The 19,659-nt window shown below is 41.2% G+C and overlaps 1 non-coding gene across 1 annotated transcript; it reads right to left on the bottom strand.

Annotated features, from left to right (window-relative positions):
* Window positions 1-2,464: 2,464 nt before the first annotated feature.
* LOC141636613 (small nucleolar RNA R71) lies at window positions 2,465-2,571 on the bottom strand. The gene has a single exon (XR_012541218.1). It is a non-coding gene; the product is annotated as a small nucleolar RNA R71 (small nucleolar RNA).
* Window positions 2,572-19,659: the final 17,088 nt, after the last annotated feature.

Genomic DNA, 19,659 nt, shown 5'->3' with positions numbered 1-19,659 from the left:
GGAATCTAAGTAAGTTGTGATAAAATAGTCAACGTAGGGATTAAGGGTGAATCCCTCTACAAATGACCTTATCACTAGTTATGTGATAAAAGTGGGAGCATCTTTCAAGTCAAAGAGCCCAAGTCTAGTTATAATCCTAGACAAATACTGAGAAATGAATTCATGTCATTAGAGATGACATTGAATGGAAGGAAATAGCAATTAATAAAGTTGGAATATATGGATATCGGGTATATCCACTTGCCGAGCTTGTATTGCATTTTAACTAGTGTTATAATACACTAAAGATTATAGAATATGAAGTAGTAATAGTGTATTAACTATTCATATGTGATAATCACATTTATCGTTTGAGTTTTATTAAACTCACCCGCTACCTTGTCGTATCCGAATGGGTTGTAGAGACAAATTGAACCCCATTAAAGTGAACTGGATTGACATGGTATTCGCCCCTAGTTACTTATATTAGGTGACGTCTCCAAGTGACTAGAGTGTGATGCGATTGATGGCAAGTTCAAGTGCCATAGAGTCATATGGGATGACTAGTCGATCACATAGGAAGACTGTATGGGACGCTCTGTCGGGCAAGGACCGCTTATAGAGTTCTGGTAATTCATAAAGCCTGGTCGTGGAAAGAGCTACTATAGTTTTTTTATGAGTCAATTCTTTTGACTAGAGACTATTCGCCCAAATTGGCACAACTTCTGATTAGCTTTGATTTATACTCTACGATTTCGTAAATTAGGTCAAACTGGGTATATTTTGGGTTATGATGGACTGTGGCTTAACGAAGGGAATAGGGCAATAGGAATTGTCCACCCCTTGTCAGGGTTGTTTGAAATTTCAAGGCCACTCGAGGAGTAGTTAACTGGAAATGCGTGGCCACGCTCGGAAGGTATCTCTGATAGATAATTCCGGTCAGACAGTTAATCTCCAGATCGAGAAAACCACTTAAGATATGATCAAATGTAAGTACGACCTGCAAGACACCTTGCATTGAGTGGGAGATTGTAATAGGACAAGAGAATTGGTGACGCACACTTGTCGAGGACAAGTGGGAGATTGTTGGGAAATGTGTCCTCAACAATAGTGCGATCACATGATTTAAATATCATTATTAAATCTCATACTAAGAGTACGTGAGGGATGATTCTTTATACAGTTGACTGACCGTCATTAATCGGTAATGATTGGCTAACTAGAGTTTGTCATTACTGTCGTGTGACGGTGGTGGTCAGTTGATCCCTTTAGGTCACACCTATAGGATGAGGCCCAAATAGATATTTAATTAATTGTATGCGATACAGATTAATTAATTCCTTAATTATGAGAGTGCAATTTTGCGTCTTATTGTAATGTGATTAAATAAGATTTAAATTTAGTAATTAAGTGTTAATTTACTAAATTAGTTGAGGTATTAATATAAGTTTTGAGGTAGAGGTAATTAGATATTTAAAGTTACAAAAAGTTGTAATTTTAACTAACTAGTAATTATGGGACCCATTATATGTTGATATAATGGTAGTATACTACTCAAAAAGTGGAGTGTATATTATATTGTTAATTGTATTATTTAAGTGTTAAATGATTACATTAATAATTAAACATGTAAGATAGTTAAACATATGACTTATAAGCATTTGTGGGACAAATTACAAAAGGCAAAAATGGACCAAAAATGATCCAATATTTCGGCCAAAACAAGAGAGCACAAGATGCTCTTTTGTCTTTGTTTGTTTTGATAAAGCATGATAGTGACTTGTCATATGAAGCTTTTATCATGCTATATCTTACACTAATGTTCCCTATACTCTTACACACTCTACCTAAACTAAACAAGAGAGTAAAAACAAAAGAAAAATATTCCTTGATGCTCACAAGGACACCGGTTTTTGGCTTACAAAAGGGAGCATTAGTTGCTCAATTTTGGTGTTGGCACTTTACTTGTTTTTTCTCTCAAGTTTTTCCCTTACATGCAAATAATAAAAACTCTCTACAATACTAATACTCATCATCTATTACTAGAGGTAGTAATACAAGAACATTAGTATTATTAAGGTTATATTTCTACTACATATCTAGTTAATATTAGTAGGAATTTTTGGGATTAATCTTGGGTGCAATTTATTGGAGTGGCTTCTATACTTGGAGTCTTAGGAGGATCATCCATCATACTTAGCTCAAGAACAAGTGAAGGAAGGTGACCTTACTTGTGCCCATAATTTCGAACCTAATATCAATGTGAGGAACATTGTTTTTCTTATAAATCTTTCATTTTGTTATGCATGCACTAGAGCTAAAGAACAAATAATTAACAAGTTAATTAGTTCACTATTAGAGGAGTCTAATAATAGGTATATGAACCTAACACACAGATCTTGACAGAACCATGGCAGGGATCACCAACTGGGAGACCCTAGCCCTTACCTTCTATAAAAGGTATTTTCCTCCACAACGAACCAATGAGCTGAGAGGGAAAATTACCAGTTTCAAGCAAGCACCAGATGAGAATTTCTATGAAGCTTGGTGCCGGTTTAAGAAGTTGGTGCGGTCTCTTCCTCATCATTGTTTTGATCAGTGGTTCTTATGCAACCAGTTCTATAATGGGTTGTATGATGACCATCGAGCTATCTTGGACGCCTCATCAAATGGGCGATTTCAGAAGAATAATTATGATGACATGGGATGGGGAATAATAGAGGAGATGGCCACCCATTGTGCTGAGTATGGGAACCCGAGAGATGGTATTCGGATAGTTAATTCTGTTGATAATGCAGTTGTGGCTCAACTTGAAGCCATGAATGCCCGTTTCGATAGGTTGGAATTGCAGAGTGCTGGTGATCAACAGACGGTTCACTTGTTGACTAGACAAGAAACCGTTTCATGTGAGAGGTGCGGTAGTAATGACGGTCACACTTCTGTTGACTGTCTAACTGAGAAGGAGCAAGTTCTTGCCTTTCAGCAATATAGGCAAAGAGGTTCTTATTATAACAATCAGTGTGGAGTCCATCCCAATTTGCGATGGACTAGTCAGAATGTTTTAAACCCTTCACCTCCACCGCAGCAGCAACAACCTTACATCCCGCCTCACAAGGCTTAACAAGGCTTTCAAAAGCCTCCATATTTTCCACCGCCGAATCAAGGAGCTTCTTCTAGTGGTGTAAGAGAGATGACTGAGTTGAAGTTAATGATACAATCGTTGACTGTTCAGTGCAGAAGAGTGACCAACAGAAAGATGCGTCGATAAAGTTACTTAAATCTCAAATTGCTCAACTTGCGGCCAACCAATCTTCAAGGAAGCTGGTTCATTTACCGTCTCAACCTGATAAGAACCAACATGAGACGATTAACCTGATAAATTTGCGAAGCGGTCTCTCTTATGAAGGACCCAAAATGTCGACTGGTGAAGACATATCAGACCCGGAAAACACTTTTGCTGAGAGTGAACAGTTGCTAGTGGATGAAACAATGCTAAATCCAAGGAAATTCCTCGATCGAGTCATTCCTGGTGGTCGATCTAGTAGAAATGCAAGAAATAGTACTCGATCTAGTGATGATAGTGATAGAACGAGTAAGGCTGATAATGAAGACTTCGATCGAGAGGAGGAAATGCCTCGATTGAATGAATTTGCTGAGAAAAATGACCGATCGAGTGAAAACCAATCTCAATCGAGTGATGTTGATAAAGGGAATTTCGATCGAGTGATTGATGATGCTCGATCGAATAAAAATGTTGCTGAAAGACCACGATCAAGTGGAAAAAGGGATCGATCGATCAGAAATATTGATGAACCTGTTGAGACATTTGCGGAAAGAAACAAACGGTTAGAAATCCCTATCACGGTTCCCTTTCCAAGGCGATTGCAGAATAACAAGGCCAACCAACAGTTCGGGAAATTTGCTGAAATCCTGAAGAGCTTTCATGTCAACGTTTCTTTCGCCGAACTGCTTACCTAGGTACCCTCTTACATGAAGTTCATGAAAGAAAGTTTATCGCGTAAGAGATATATAAGTGACCATGAAACGGTGGCTCTCACTGAAGTAGGGTCTGCCTTAGTTCAGAATAAGACACCACCCAAACAATCAGACCCGGGTAGCTTTTCAATTCCTTGTCATATAGGAACCCACTTAATTGACAATGCTCTATGTGACTTAGGAGCTAGCGTGAGTGTCTTACCTCTGTCTCTTGCTAAGAGACTGGGTTTGACCAAGTTTAATTGTACCAATATGACCGTTCAGATGGCTGACCGTAGTATATCACGGCCACTAGGTATCTTAGAGGACATACCTGTGAAAATCGGGAGATTCTTTATTCCCGTTGACTTTGTGGTCTTAGACATACCCGAAGACTCTTATACCCCTATCATTTTAGGGCGACCATTCTTATTTACTGCTCGCGCAGTAATTGATGTCGGGGGAAAGACCTTTACCTTCCAGGAAGGAGATGAGGAGCTGATATTTTATCAGTCAAAAGCTCGTAGGGCCCCTATGCAAGTTCAACCTTGCAATGCCCTACCCTCTATTGACCCGGAGACAGACACTCCAGCTGAAAATATTAAATATTGTGCTGCCATAGTGACACCTCCGCCTCAGACTGAGAGCGAAAGGAGGACCATTCTGTTGTTTTCCTTACTGCAGGTACAAATAGAGTGGATACTGGAGATGCTGTTGGTCATGGTACAGTGAAGGTCAAACTAAGTAATGGGGATGCCACCAATAAAGATAAGAATGCAAAAGGAAAGAAGAAGGTGAAGGCGTATGTAGACGCAAACTATTCTCCTTCCATCAGTTCGAGTACAAGCTCATGGCGATCCAAAAGGACGGTCCGCGATGCTGAACGGACCTCCTCCAATAAGAAGCCCTCTTTTGGGCTACTACAGTGTTTTGGAAGATGAGCGGGGAATGCCCCGTTGTAACACTTTGTAATTTTGAATTTCCGTTAAACATTTTAATTGCGTTTTTAGACTGTTAGACTATAGCGTAGTTAGTTTTAGCATAAAACCGAATATAGACTGCATTTTTGTGAATTTGGTATTTGCGGGAAGAATTTCTATATGTTTTTATGCAGGTTTGGGAAAGATTTATCGCATTGGGATGTCTGCCAAAGGAAACACCTCGATCGAGTGCTTTTTGTACTCGATCGAGAGGATTGCTCAGAAAAAGAGATCGATCGAGCAGTTTCCGGCTCTCGATCGAATTGTCAAAAAAGAAGAGTTCTCGATCGAGAGGCTTTTTACTCGATCGAATGGAATGCAGGGAAAAGTACTCAATCGAGTGGTTTCAAATCACTCGATCGAGTGATAAAGGCTTATATCACGCAGGAAGAAAACTTTTCCCTTCCTATTTTCATTCTAATTTTTCTTTTCTCCTTCTTCTTGCGATAAAAACCTCAACAAAAACCCCAAATCCTCCATTATTCTTCCCCTTTTACCAAAAGCACCTCCCACATTGTGTTTATTGTCAGATTTTCAACAAAAGCCCCCATTTTTCCCTTTCAAATTCGCGTTTGTTGCATTTTATTTCGGGTTTTAGGGTTTGTGCAAGTCGAGTTTTAATTCGACTGTTTTGTTGCGATTTTTGTTGATTCTTTGCATCTTCTTGTGGGTATTTATCAAGTAAGTCTACTTCTCCTATTTCTTGTTAATTGATTGCCGTTTTTCGACCTTATTTGAGGTTAGGGCTTTGAAATTTTTGGGTCAATTGGAGAAATCATGTTGTAATTGCTTTATTTAACTGATTATAGGACTTATTTGATTGTTAGGATGGATAGTAACACAATGCCCTCGACTAGCTCTACTGTTACCCCATCCCTGTCAGAGACGGTGGTCCCTGATGCTGCCACCGTCGTTTCTACTAGCACTACCGTTGCCACAACTGTTTCTACAACTGGTACTGTTCCTTCTTCGGTGACGACCCCTGCTGCGTCGTCACCCGCTGTCACAGCTTCTTACAGATCTACCCTAGTACCCCGCCCAGTTCCTGGACTGGCTTCTTCTTCGGGTACTACTGGACGTGGACGGGGTCGAGGACGAGGTACTCCTGCTGCTGGACGTGCCACTGCCACGTTCTTTGCCGATGACTCCTTGGACCCGCATCCTGACTATCCTGAGGTACGTTTCGTTAACTCGATTCATCGTACTCGTTTTTATAACTTAGAGCGTTGTGACATTACTTCTACGAAATTCTTGTGTCGGACTACCCTTGAGAGACGGGGGATTTACGAGCCTGTTGCTGAGTTGTTAAACGGGACGGGGATGACTGGGTTGACCACCATGAGTGCATTGACCTATATGGAACTGGCCCTTGAGTTTTTCAGCTCCTTTACCTTTTCAGCTGCCGCTTATGACACAGACCCGCAGAGCCCTTGTGTCTCCTTTCGGTTGTTTACCGAACTACCACTTGGACCTTAGATGAGTTTGGGAGTAGGTTAGGTTTGTCTTCCCACGGTGCGCTGGACTCTCCTAGGAATGTCCTACGTTTACTTTGGCGGACCTTGGCACAGACCCCTTTTGAGGAGCGCACGATGGCTCATGTTCACCTTCCCCCAGCCCGTTACTTTTTACGTCTCCTTGGAGGGACGATTTTTGGCTGTAAAGAGCCTAATAACATTAACAATGTTGAGTTGTCGATTTTACGGGGCTAATTAAACATTGATAGCGAGGGCGCCTTTGTTTTTAACATTGCTTATCTGACAGCTCAGCATTTTAATGTTGTCGGGAAGAAGAAGACGGGCATGATTACCTGTGGAGGTATAGCCACCTACCTCGCCCGTTCTATCTTCACTGACTTTCCCCGTGACTTGGCATATGTAGATAAGGAAAAGTACCTAGATGTTTCTGCCATGTTGGCAATGTTTTGGTTAGCTTCAGACCAGTGGACTTGGAAGATTTGTGGTTCCTTGTCCATGACCCTTCCGTTTCCCGACCTACCCCATCTTACACCTTTGACCACTGTGAGGGGTAGGTTGCCTCCACCTTTGCCTTTCTACCACCTTCCACTCGCTCCACCTACCACTACTTCCGCTTCTAAGAAGCGGAAGAGACCTGAGACTGGAGAGGGATCCACACCGACTGAGACTGGGCAGTCTTCTACGCCCACGCGTACACAGATCCCTATCCCCACTCCTTCTATTACACAGTCGGTCTACCCGGCTAATTTTGTTCCTCCTCCACCATTTGAGGCGTCCGAGGTCATTGACCAAGGGCGCCGTGACAGTTTGCTTTTTGAGTTGCTTACCAGGTAGGCTTGTATAGAGCGGGATCAGGCGCTTGCCTTGTTCCCTCTGTACGATTATCATATGAGGAGAGGACGTCCCATTCCTGAGGGCTGGCCATACCCTTCTTTCTACCGGTTCCCGGCGGAGAGGTACTCGCAGCCAGAGAGCGAGGCAGATATAGCCGAGCAGGAGGAGAGGGCCAGAGCTGACGAGAGGAGGAGAAGGGAGCAGGAGCGAGATCCTGACTACACAGTGGTGGGTGAGGAGGAGGAGGAGGATCCTGTTGACGAGTAGCTGCTGGTCTACTCACTTCCCCAGTTTTATGGCCGGTTTGGGGAAGTTCGTCATTTTGTATGTATTTTTGCTCTTTTATTTATTTTCATCTCCATTTTATTTATTTTATTCATTCATTTATTGGTTGTCTTTATTCCTTTCCCATTATATATATTGCTGGTGTATGCTGGAGGACAACGAGGGCGTTGTCCGTTTTGGTTTGGGGAGATTGTTTTGGGTATTGCATCCTTTGAGTCTGCATTTGCATTTGTTTTGCATTCACATTTATTTTTCTGCTTGCATTTGTACTTTATTTCAAAAAAAAAAATGAAAAACCTCAAAAAAATTAGAAAAATCCTAAAAAAAAAATTCACGTTTCATTTTGCATTTAGGTTGAGTCGAAACAGTAGATTTCCATGATGATTTTGCACTTTAACTTGTCATATCACTTGAGCCTTGCATTTAATCGGCAGTTAATAGCTTAGTCATGCGCATATCTACGAGTTAATGTTGAAAATATAGCTGATTGTATAGACTTGACCAGATAAAATTGGCAAGCTACTTTATAATTTCTAAGTTTTTTTAGCCGTATAACTGGTGTCATTCATGACCAGTTCATGTAGGAATTGAGAGTAGTACTCCTTGCATAGCATGTTCATCACATTTGCACTTTTATGAAATTCGATTGCCTTTTGCTTGCATACATTCGGATTTGTGGTTGGTGTCACATGCAGGGAGGTGCTTACAATTTTCCCTTTCTTTTATTTCACCCATTTAGCTCCCCATTAGCCAAAAATAGCCTTTTGACCCATTAACTACACCCAAATTAAGCCAGCTAGTCAAGCTAGTTTCGTGTAATTTTTGTGGTATATTCTTATTGCCGCGAGTTGGTTTGTTCTCATTTATATGGAGTTGGTAGAAAAGAAAGAAACGCGGGCAGGAAAATGAGAAAAGCATGGAAAAAATGAAAAAAAAAATGAAAAAAAAGAAAAAAAAACGTGAGAAACAGAAAAAAAGAAGAAAGAAAGAAAAAAAAGAGTAGTTGGAAATGAAAAATAGACCGTATTAAAAAAGGGAATTTTGTGACGGTCTTACTCCTCCGTTTTTATTTATATCTTTTTGAGGAGATTGTGTATTAGTTAGTTAGTTTTGTGCCAAAGAAGGGCACTTGTGTTCGATTTCTAGTCAGCTGAGAATTGGATAGTCTTATATGGTTCTGTTTAGGTGCTAGCTTGACGCTTTACCCCCACATTTCCATAACCTGTTTTGCCTTTTCTTACTTGTAACCTCACTCTCCCATATCATTTGCAAGCCCTCGGCTGTGACGGACATTGTTGGTTGGAATGTATGTATGGTGATTGGAATCGTCTATCATTTTTGTTGCATGCATGTTATATAGGTCGCAGTTTAGGTGAGTGACTGTTTTCCGATTCTTCTCTTACACTTTTATTTTCACCCTTTGCTTCATGAGAGAAGAGTGACCTGTGAGAGTCCGATTTTAATGGTCTTGCAAGGTCGGCAGGTCAGCTTATTTATAGACATATTACAACTCGTTTGCGTATTGACTGCTGTAGCTATAACTGTTAATTCTTGATTGCATTAAATAGTTTAAGTGGACAAGTTATAGCTGGCTCTGAGTTTTCATATCCGTTCCATTCGTTTGCATTTAGTTTACTCGAGGACGAGTAAAGGTTCGGTTTGGGGAGATTTGATACGTGCAATTTATATAGACGTTTTAGCCTCTATTGCACGCATTTCTATGCCATTTACGTTGCTTTGTATTGCAAAATGTCCCGAATTGGCTACTTTGGTTTGTTTTGTCTTAATTGCATAAATGGATCCAAAAGTAGTGGAATCGTACCTTAGTCGTCCCACTTTGCATGGATTTTAAGGAGACGAAGATTTAGAGCAGAAGTCATACCTCGGGAAGCGTGAAGGGAGGTCCTTGGAAGGCTAACCAGACGAGTTTGATGCTGATCTATGTGGAAGACACTCGATCGAGGGCTTTGGATGGTCGATCAAGTGGTTTGGCTACTGCGGATATTCGATCGAGTGGTTCCTATGCTCGATCGAAGATGGCTATTTTGGGAGTGTTCGATCGAGAGCCTCAGTTGCTCGATCGAACGGTTTTGCTGAAGATTCACTCGATCGAGTAGTTTGAAAAGGCTTGATCGAGTGGTTAGCTAGATTACATGGGTTAATTGTTCCGTGTTAGGTTTATTTTGTTAATAAAAACGCTTCCCTATATAATGGAAGTCGTCATTAGGTCATAAACACTTCTTGACATTCTGAATTACGTTTTACATAGCTTTTTACTCTCTTAATCTCTGCTGCTACTTTGCTCTTATTGTCGGATTCTCTCTTTTGTAATCTTTCTTTACTCTTAACTTCAATCGAATCTTTATTGCTTTACTTTAATTCCTTGTTCTTTAATTCTTGCTTTATTATTGTCATTATTAGTATATGCTTCTTCCTTATAATCTCTTTATCATGTCTCTTAGCATATTTATTGTTATTATTGTTAAATCTGATAACATGAGTAGCTAATCTCCTTATGTTAGGACTAGGGGAGCCATGGCAGTAAAGTGACGATGTTGTGAATAGGCTAGATGATTAATTGTAAGAACCTGTGCCCATAGCAATATAACTGTAATACGTTTAGTTGAGGGCACGCTTCTAAATAACTTTAATCTGGTTAAATTCGCTCCTGGATCGGAAGATTGGAATGAACAGACCTGCTATGAACAGTAGACTACCTAATGAGGACGAAAGTTAAGTTAATTTGTAGTAATCTAGGGTGGATAGCGGACCGGAAGGACCTTTCCCTTTCCCTTCTCACAGTAGATTGTCTAGACTATTTATGATTGAGTTAGTAAACTGCCATGGTGAACCGAAATCCTGACATATCTCTTCCTATCTGATCACATCTTAGCTTTTTCTCGCTTTTATTGCTCTTGTCTCTATTTCTCTTGCCTTTGCCTTCAGTAGTTTAGAAAATAAATTAAAACCCCCCAATTGTGACTAGATAGACGGACTTACATATAGATACTTAGCCTCCCTATGGAGATCGACCCTACTTATCGCTAGCTTCTGTTAGTTATACTTAGGTATTTATTTTTGGTACATAACGACCGTATCATTGGGGACGCAAATAGACAATGTATGTTGAATCGAGCTATGTGTACGAGTGCTTGGCTGGAGGTGTTCCTGTTTGCAAAGCGGCTTCACTTGGACCGTGAGTGGTCCGATCATCCTCCTATAAAGCTGATGTTCGATAAACGGGATGTGGGTGGGACTTGAAGACGTAGGTTTAGATTTGAGCAGATTTGGGTGGGTACGGAGGGGTGTGAAGAAGCGGTTGTGAGAGGTGTGGAGAAGGGGAATGGGGATTTAGGGAGGTCGATTACTGCTTGTGCGAAAGAAATCCAGGCGTGGAAGAAGATTAGTATCGGGAAGATTAATAGGCTTTAGATAGGAAGCGTAAACAATTGGCGCGGTTGAATGGTGGGGCAAGAACTCAGGAGGAAGCAAAGCGTCGTAGGAAACTTGTGGCGGAAATTGCAGAACTGTACCGTCAAGAAGAACAATATTGGCGCCAAAGATCACATGCTTTGTGGCTCCGTGATGGGGATCGTAACAAAAAATTTTTTCATGCTAGAGCCGTGGAGAGGAAGAGGAAGAATCATATATGCAAGCTTATTGATGATAATGGAGATGGAGCGATTTGGGGATGATGCCGTGTCTACTGTGGCGGTGAGTTATTTTCGGGAGTTGTTTGCTACAGCGAACCCAACTAGTTTTGAGGATGTGGTGGTTGGTCTTGAGGGGAGGGTAAGTGAGCGTATGAACATGATGTTGAGAGCAGAGTACTATGAGGAGGAGTTTAGTGACGCGCTTAATCAAATGAATCCGTTGAAAGCACCGGGACCGAATAGTATGAATGGACTCTTTTATCAGTCATATTGGAACATTATTGGACCCGAGGTGGTGGTAGCGGTGTTGAGAATATTATGAGGGAAAGCATCGCCAGCTGAGTTTAATAAGACTAATATAGTCTTAATCCCGAAGAAGAAAGCTCCGGACAAAATTCATGATTTTCGACAATTAGCCTCTGTAATGTGGTGTACAAACTTGTGTCTAAGGTGCTGGCGAATAGGTTGAAGCTCTTTTTGGGTGATATTGTTTCGGAAAACCAAAGTGCATTTACACCAGGGAGGCTCATCTCGGATAATATTTTGATAGCATTTGAATTGTTTCATTATATGAAAAACTGGAGGCATACGGAAGGATTTATGGCGATTAAACTTGACATGGCGAACGCTTACAATCGTGTGGAGTGGTCCTTTTTGCGACGACTTCTTACTACTATGGGGTTTGACGAGGCCTGGGTTCGAAGGGTGATAGAGTGTGTTTCTACGGTTACTTTCTCCGTTCTTATTAATGGTGAACCCTCGGAAGAATTTCGGCCCACAAGAGGACTTAGACAAGGTGATCCACTTTCTCCTTATCTTTTATTCTTTGTGCGGAGGCTCTTTCTAATCTCTTGAGACGGGATGTTGAGTGTAACTCGCTTTATGGAATACAGGTGTCGAGTAGTGCCCCTGCGGTTTCCCACTTGCTCTTTGCGGATGATAGTATTTTCTTTGCGCGTGCAACGATGAGGGAAGCGAAGGTTATTAATGATATATTGCGAAAATATGAAGCAGCTTCGGGACAACTGGTTAGTCTCGAAAAGACTACTATCTCTTTTAGTAGAGGTGTGCCGAGAGAGCAACGGGGGAGACTGACCACACGGTTGGGAGTGAGGGAGGTGGTAGAACAGAAGCGGTACTTAGGGCTACCAACGGTTGTTGGGCGGTCCAAGAAGGCGATCACAGATATTATTCGTGACAAGCTGAGTAAACGGCTCTAGAGTTGGCGCGGGAAAATCTTGTCTAGGGCTGGTAAGGAGATTCTTATAAAGGCAGTTGCCAATTCACTCCTTACCTATGTGATGAGTGTGTTCAAAATCCCCGCTAGTTTTTGTGATAAGCTTCGATCGTTGGTGTCACGCTTCTGGTGGGGTCATGAGGAGGGGCATCGTGGGATGGCGTGGGTGGCGTGGAAGAAGTTGAGTAGGCCCAAAGGGGAAGGAGGTATGGGTTTTCGGGATTTCAACTTGTTTAACCTCGCGTTGCTTGGTAAACAAGCATGGTGGTTGCTGACTTGTCCGGACAGTTTATGGGCACGCATTATGAAGGCGAGATATTTCCCGAATGGTGACTTTTCAGGAGCGGTGGTTGGGCATAATCCAAGCTATACTTGGAGGAGTATAATGGAGGCTCGAAGGGTGTTGGAGGATGGGTTAAGACGGAGGATAGGAGATGGGAAGGACACGCGGGTGTGGGGACATGTGTGGGTAGTAGGGACGCAGACAGGGAAGGTGATTACACCGTGTCTGTTTTGGTAAGATTTTACCGATTAAAGATTTGTGAGTCAATGCGGCTATTCTAATTAAAATACGATATTAAGGACTGAAGTAGATTAGTAGTAAGAACATAGCGAGAACAAAAGTAAACAATTAATGCGAAAGAAAGACAAACGACAATCCATAGTCTCCAACTTGTATGCCCTATTACCCACGATGCCTTCTATGCGGTAGAGACCTTCCCAATTATAGGCGAATATACCTGCACTCTGATTCTTGGTGTTTGGGAATACCTTCCTGAGTACCAGGTCCCCTACCTGCAGCATTCTCAGCCTTACGTTTTTGTTGTAACTCCTGGCTGCTGTCTGCTTGTAGGCTGCCATCCTGATTTGGGCGCTGGTCCTTGGCTCATCAATGGTATCCAGGTTGCTGGTCATTTCTACCTGGTTCCTATCTTCGGTGGCATTGGCATATCGATGTGTCGGTACTTGCACCTCAGAGGGAATAACTGCCTCGGCCCCATATGTTGGGGTTGGTGTCCTTAACAGTTAGTGCAAGGACTTATAAACCTCTAAAAGGATCAAAGGGCATACTTTGGTATTATTATCAGTTGATCCACGTTTATCAATAACGGTTGGCTTGCTAGATAAGTTTGACGTTATTGTCATAGGCGGATGGCGGTGATCAATGGTCCCTAAAAGTCACACCTATAGGATACGTTCGAGAGATGTGACGGTATGAAAATACTGTCATGTAGATGCCAAAATTGACTAACCAGTTAGTCCGAGTTATTTGACTAGTAATTAGTCAAATATGTGATGTTGAGATATTATATTTAATACGGATTAAATATCATGGGCTAAGGCGAATTAACTGATTAATTCGTAAAATTAAATATACGTGATTTATATTTAATTAAATGTATATTAAAAATAATTATACAATACTGTTTTGTCGGACACGTATTAATAATTCAGCTAACCCGTATTATTAGCCGATGCCTTAATTTCCGATAACCGATAATGATTTTTATAATATAAACCCGTCATATACATTTTAGCATTTCGCGAACTGGACCTCGAGCTAAAATTAAGAGGAAGTGGAAGCCCACTTCCCCATGCATGCACTCGGTCCGGCCGAACCAAACAAAAGGAGAGACTCCCTCTCCTTTTGACCTAGACAATTTCATTTGCAGAAAAACTAGGGTTTTGAAGAGCATTCTCTCTCGAAAAACCCGAGATCTCTCATCTCGACAAAACTCACATCAGTTCTCCCTATATTGCAAGGCAATCGGAGAACACCGTTCTAGCACAAGGGCATATCTCGGACAAAGTCTTGGGTGTAACGATTAGGAGGAAATCGCTTTGATTTTCGTTTTTTACGCCGCAATTTAAAGGACCCGAGGTTATTTCTATACATTAATCATTTCATTGTGTTTATCGTTTTATGACTATAAATTGCATGTAAATTTTACGTTATAGTCCTGCAATTAAAGGGTAGTATACGGATATTAACCTACAAGTGGTATCAGAGCGAGGCCACGTAAAATTTTATATGTGTTTTTCATCAAACGATTGTTGAAACGATGAATTATGGTTAAAAAATGTCACGGCTCATATTTTTTTCACTCGGCAGCCATATTTTTTTTACCTTGAGAAATTTTTTTAATTTGCTGCGTTTTTTTTTTGGTTGCATTGGGGACCGTGTCTTGTTTACACGATTGCTCTTGTTGTTGTTTTGTCTCGAAAACCAAACCGTGCCATGTTTTACACTACTGTTTTGTTTCAAATTTCATGTTGTTTTTACATGTTGTTATTTTATACAGAGATTATAGCAACATGTCAAGTTTTTGTCAATTGTCAAATTTGTTTTAATGCGTTTTTGATCGAATTTGCAATTGATTTTGTCTCGCCAAAATGTTTTCACGAGGGTTTTGAAGTTTCACCAATAATTTTGCATTCGATCGAGCGTATTTCTACTCGATCGAAAGTGCCATTTATGTCTTGTTTTGATCGATCGAGTCCTGTTGTGCTCGATCGACCCTTTTCGAACCCTCTTTGCTCGATCGAGTTGTCCTCGTATTTCGATCGAGCAGATTAGCCGATAAAAGTACTCGATCGACCACCAGTTGATCGATCGAGCACTCTCGCTTTGGCAACCTTCTCGATCGACTTGCAGTTCAGTCGATCGAGCCCTTTTTGTCCTCGATCGAACACTTGTGTCATTTGGATCGAGGGTTTTTTGCTTTTTGACTTTGAAAATTTGTTTCTTTTGATTTAAATTTTCTTTTGGCTTCAATATGTACTTTATACGGATATAGTACACTCGCTTAATAGTGAATCGGTTCACTCACGTACCATATAGTTGTTTTAAAGCGTCTTTAAAATGACGGATTATAATGGATTAAAATTAAATGATAGAAGCGGTTTTATCACATGAATTTTAATCATTAAAAGGTGGTTTGGATAATTTTAACATAATTACGGAATTATGTCACGAATGAATTTGTTTTTAGTTGATGCATTTTATTTATCGTTAATTATGAATGCCGTGAATGCCTTTTTATTACGTATTTAATTTTTACAATTGATTGTAACTTAGTGTGGCCTTAGTAGAACGTGTTACCGTAATGATGGAACACGGTCTTGGTTGTATTTTGAGATCTCGCATCTCGGTTTTGGATTTTTCACTTGTAATTACAGTTTTAATTAGAATGTAAATAGGTTTATATTTGTAATTTTAAATTGTAATTTTTGAGAAGACCAAAGATGGAGACCGAATGCTCACTCCCGCTACTTGGATCAAGATGGAACATCAAGACAAGCTTTTCGGGTCCAACGGTGGATTCCAAAGTTGTATTATGTTCTTTTACTAGGATAGGCCACACTAGGAAATTTTTATTTACGTATTGCATTACTTTATTTATTTTTTGTTACGATAATTTGCATCATTTTCCGCCTAAAAACCAAACCACCTAATTATTGCATGAAAACTGACACATATAGAGGTCACGAGTTAGTTTTCATTGACATTCTCATGTCACACGTTTTAAGCCATCATCCAAATAAATTCATTCACGACAGACGCTAGTTATTCGTTCACTTAAAATGAATTATAATTTTGTTGATGGGATCTTCCTCGTATAAACCAAAAAAATTGAGAACGGTCTTTATAGGTCAAACTCCAATGAGTCCCTTCTTCGTCGGTAGGCATACTATGACCCCTTCTACGTCGGGTAAGTTGGAACCGATTGACCTATTTTATCTCAACACTATGGTCACTCGTACGATCCCGTGATCATGGTGGACTATAGATAGGATTTACGGAAATCTATCGACCAAGAGTTCTTACGAAAGAATTAGCTAAACAGTTGGCTTATCAATTTATCAAATTGAGTCTTGGGATCACTTGTATCATTCTTGAGGGAGATCAATTATACAAAGTGCAAGAGTCTACATGTTTAAAATGAATTTTAAAATAGACTTAAATCACCTCGATGAGTTGCTTATTTCGTTTTGTTTTTCTTCTTTTTCAGTGTAGATCACGTATTAAACTGCTAAACAACAAATGGCTGGTTCAAGTGATAACCCAATGCCAAGTGCCACATTGGACCGTGAGTCCTGGCTTAGGATCTTCATGAGTCAGATGAATCAGTCTACTCGACTGAAGAATGACGGATCCAACTTCATGGATCGGGAGGGCATTACGGAATGCCGCCGCCGCGACGGGAAGCTCGGATATCCGTTTGAGCCCATGCCGTTAAACCCAGGCCCCACGGCTGGAATTAACGAAATCAACGAGTATAACGATTTCGCTTTAGAAGCGGGTGCGGTAAAGAACGTACTTATTTTTGCAATGGAACCCAATTTGCAGAAACGCTTCATAGCCCAAGGTGCAAACAAGATTTTCACCACGCTCACTAAGGAATTCTCGAAAGCACCGAGAATCGTGACCTATGAGCATACCACTCGCTTCTTTGATGCGAGACTCGAGAAAGGGCCAACCGGGTTAGCCCACACATTCTCAAAGCATGATTGAGAATGTCGAGAAACCGGAGACCTTTAACGTAACATCAGCGAGAATATTGTTATCGACCGTATTCTTCACTCACTCCACGATGGTTATTCGCAATTCAGAGCGAATTACTATATGAATGATTTGAAGAAAACTCCCCATGAATTGCACTCCCTCCTCGTACATGCACCGAGAAGGACATGAAGTTCGGTGGGAGCTCGAAACAGGATGTTCTCGTTGTGTCAAACAAAGGGAAAGGTAAGGGCAAAGCTCCAGCAAACCTAACAAAGAGGTAAGGCGAAGTTCAAGAAGTCGGGTTCGGGGAAGAGTGGTCCTGGTGAGGCGAGCAACTCATCGTGCATGACAAAGAGCAAGAGTGAAAACATGGAATGCCATCATTGCCACAAGATTGGGCATTGGAGACGCACATGTCCTGTTTATCATGAGGACTTAAAGGCAGGTCGTGTTAAACCTGTTGGTATGTCTTCTCTCTCTTCTACTTTTATTCATATGATTGAGATTAACCACGCAAGTTACGGAACTTGGGTACTTGATCCTGGTTGTGGTTCTCATCTGTGTAATCATGTGCGGGGGCTCCGAAACATCGAACCCCTCGTAAAGGGTGAGGTGGACTCGCATGTTGGGAATGGAGCAAGAGTAGCCGCCATCTCCAAGGGGACATATGTGATCCAGCTTCCAAGCGGATTTGAGTTGTCATTATATGACTGCTATTATGTACCTAGTCTTTCCAAAAACATTATTTATTTTCGCGCTTGATAAACTTGGTTTTTCATTTGTAATAGAAAACAATGCTTGCATTTTCTCATTACACGATATGATTTACGGCAAGGCAGTTTCCATGAACGGAATTTATGTTTTAGATCAGACCTCGGAAATATTACACGTAATGAATAAAAAGTTAAAGGTTGGTGACAAAGATCAAACGTATCTATGGCATTGCCGTATGGGACACATTAATGAGAAACGCGTAAAACGGCTCATCAAACATGGAGCTATCTCGGCCTTTGATTTTCAATCATTTGGCACGTGTGAATCATGTCTCATCGGTAAGATGACTCGGATTTCCTTCAAAGGTGTTGGAATGCGCTGCCGACCTATTAGGGCTCATACACACGGATGTATGTGGTCCTATGTCAATCACCGCACGAGAAGGCTATAGGTATTTCATCACTTTCACGGACGATTTGAGTAGATATGGCTATGTCTACTTAATGAAGCACAAAAGTGAATCCTTTGAGAAATTCAAAGAATACCGAGAATAGGGCTGAGAACCTATTAGGTAGAAAGATTAAAACACTGCGTTCGGATCGTGGTGGCGAGTATCTTTCTCACGAGTTTGATCAACACCTAAAGGACTGTGGGATTGCCCTACAGATTAACTCCACCCGGAACACCTCACTGAATGGTGTGTCCGAACGGAGAAATCGAACACTACTTGATATGGTTCGATCCATGATGAGTCACACGGTTTTACCCGATTCATTATGGGGTTATGCTCTTTTGTCAGCCGCTCTAATACTTAATCGAAGTCCGTCTAAAGCTGTTGACAAGACTCCATATGAACTATGGAAGGAACGGTCCCTAACTTGTCCTTTATACGGGTTTGGGGGTGCGAGGCTTATGTCAAGTGGAGACATGAAGATAAGCTCGGCCCGCGATCGGTCAAGACATACTTTATAGGTTATCCTAAAGGATCACGTGGTCATTACTTCTATTCGCCAACCGAACAACGTGTTTTTGTTGCGGCTAGTGCGACATTCTTAGAGAAGGAATTTCTCGAGAATGCAAAGAGTGATAGAACCTTCGACTTGTCGGAGATTCCAGAACCAAATACCGAGCAACTATTGGAGGAACCTATTCCTTCAATCCCGGCATGTGAACATTCCCGAGGAACCTAGGAGGTCGGGAAGAGTCTCTATTCCTCCGGACAGATACATTGGTATGGTCGAGGAACATGACATAGATGACGTTCTACTCTTAACGAGTAGTGAACCCGCAACCTATAAAGGTGCCATGACCGATTCCGACTCGAAACTATGGCTTGAGGCCATGAAATCCGAGATGGACTCCATGTATGAGAACAACGTGTGGGATCTTGTTGACTTACCTGCTAAGGTTCGTCCCCTTCAATGCAAATGGCTTTACAAAATAAAGCATTCTGTGGAAGGTCAACAAGATATCTACAAAGCACGACTGGTTGCTAAAGGTTTCACCCAAGTGCCAGGTTTGCACTACGATGAGATTTTTGCACCCGTAGTCATGTTGCGTTCCATCCGGATTATCTTAGCGATTGCTTTTCATGACTATGAAATTTGGCAAATGGATGTGAAAACCGCCTTCTTAAACGGCTTTTTGGAGGAAGAGTTGTACATGGTACAACCCGAAGGGTTCATCGATCCAAAGACATCCTAAGAAAGTGTGCAAGCTTAAGCGTTCCATTTATGGACTTAAGCAAGCATCAAGGAGTTGGAATCATCGCTTCGACCAAGTGATAAAAGAAAATGGATTCACTCGATCAGTCGAGGAACCATGTCTATATATCAAGTCGAGTGGGAGCAAGATTGTCTTCCTAATATTGTATGTTGACGACATACTCCTGATTGGGAATGACATACCTCTCTTAACTTCGGTGAAAGTATGGTTGAAAAACCATTTCCAGATGAAAGATCTGGGAGAGGCACAAAGAATTCTAGGCATCCGCATCTATCGAGATAGATCACGACGGATG

The sequence above is a fragment of the Silene latifolia genome, chromosome Y (assembly GCF_048544455.1).
Source record: "Silene latifolia isolate original U9 population chromosome Y, ASM4854445v1, whole genome shotgun sequence".
NCBI classification, from domain to species: Eukaryota; Viridiplantae; Streptophyta; class Magnoliopsida; order Caryophyllales; family Caryophyllaceae; genus Silene; species Silene latifolia.
Note: the sequence above shows the minus strand (reverse complement) of the source record. Positions and strands in the feature narration are given on the sequence as shown.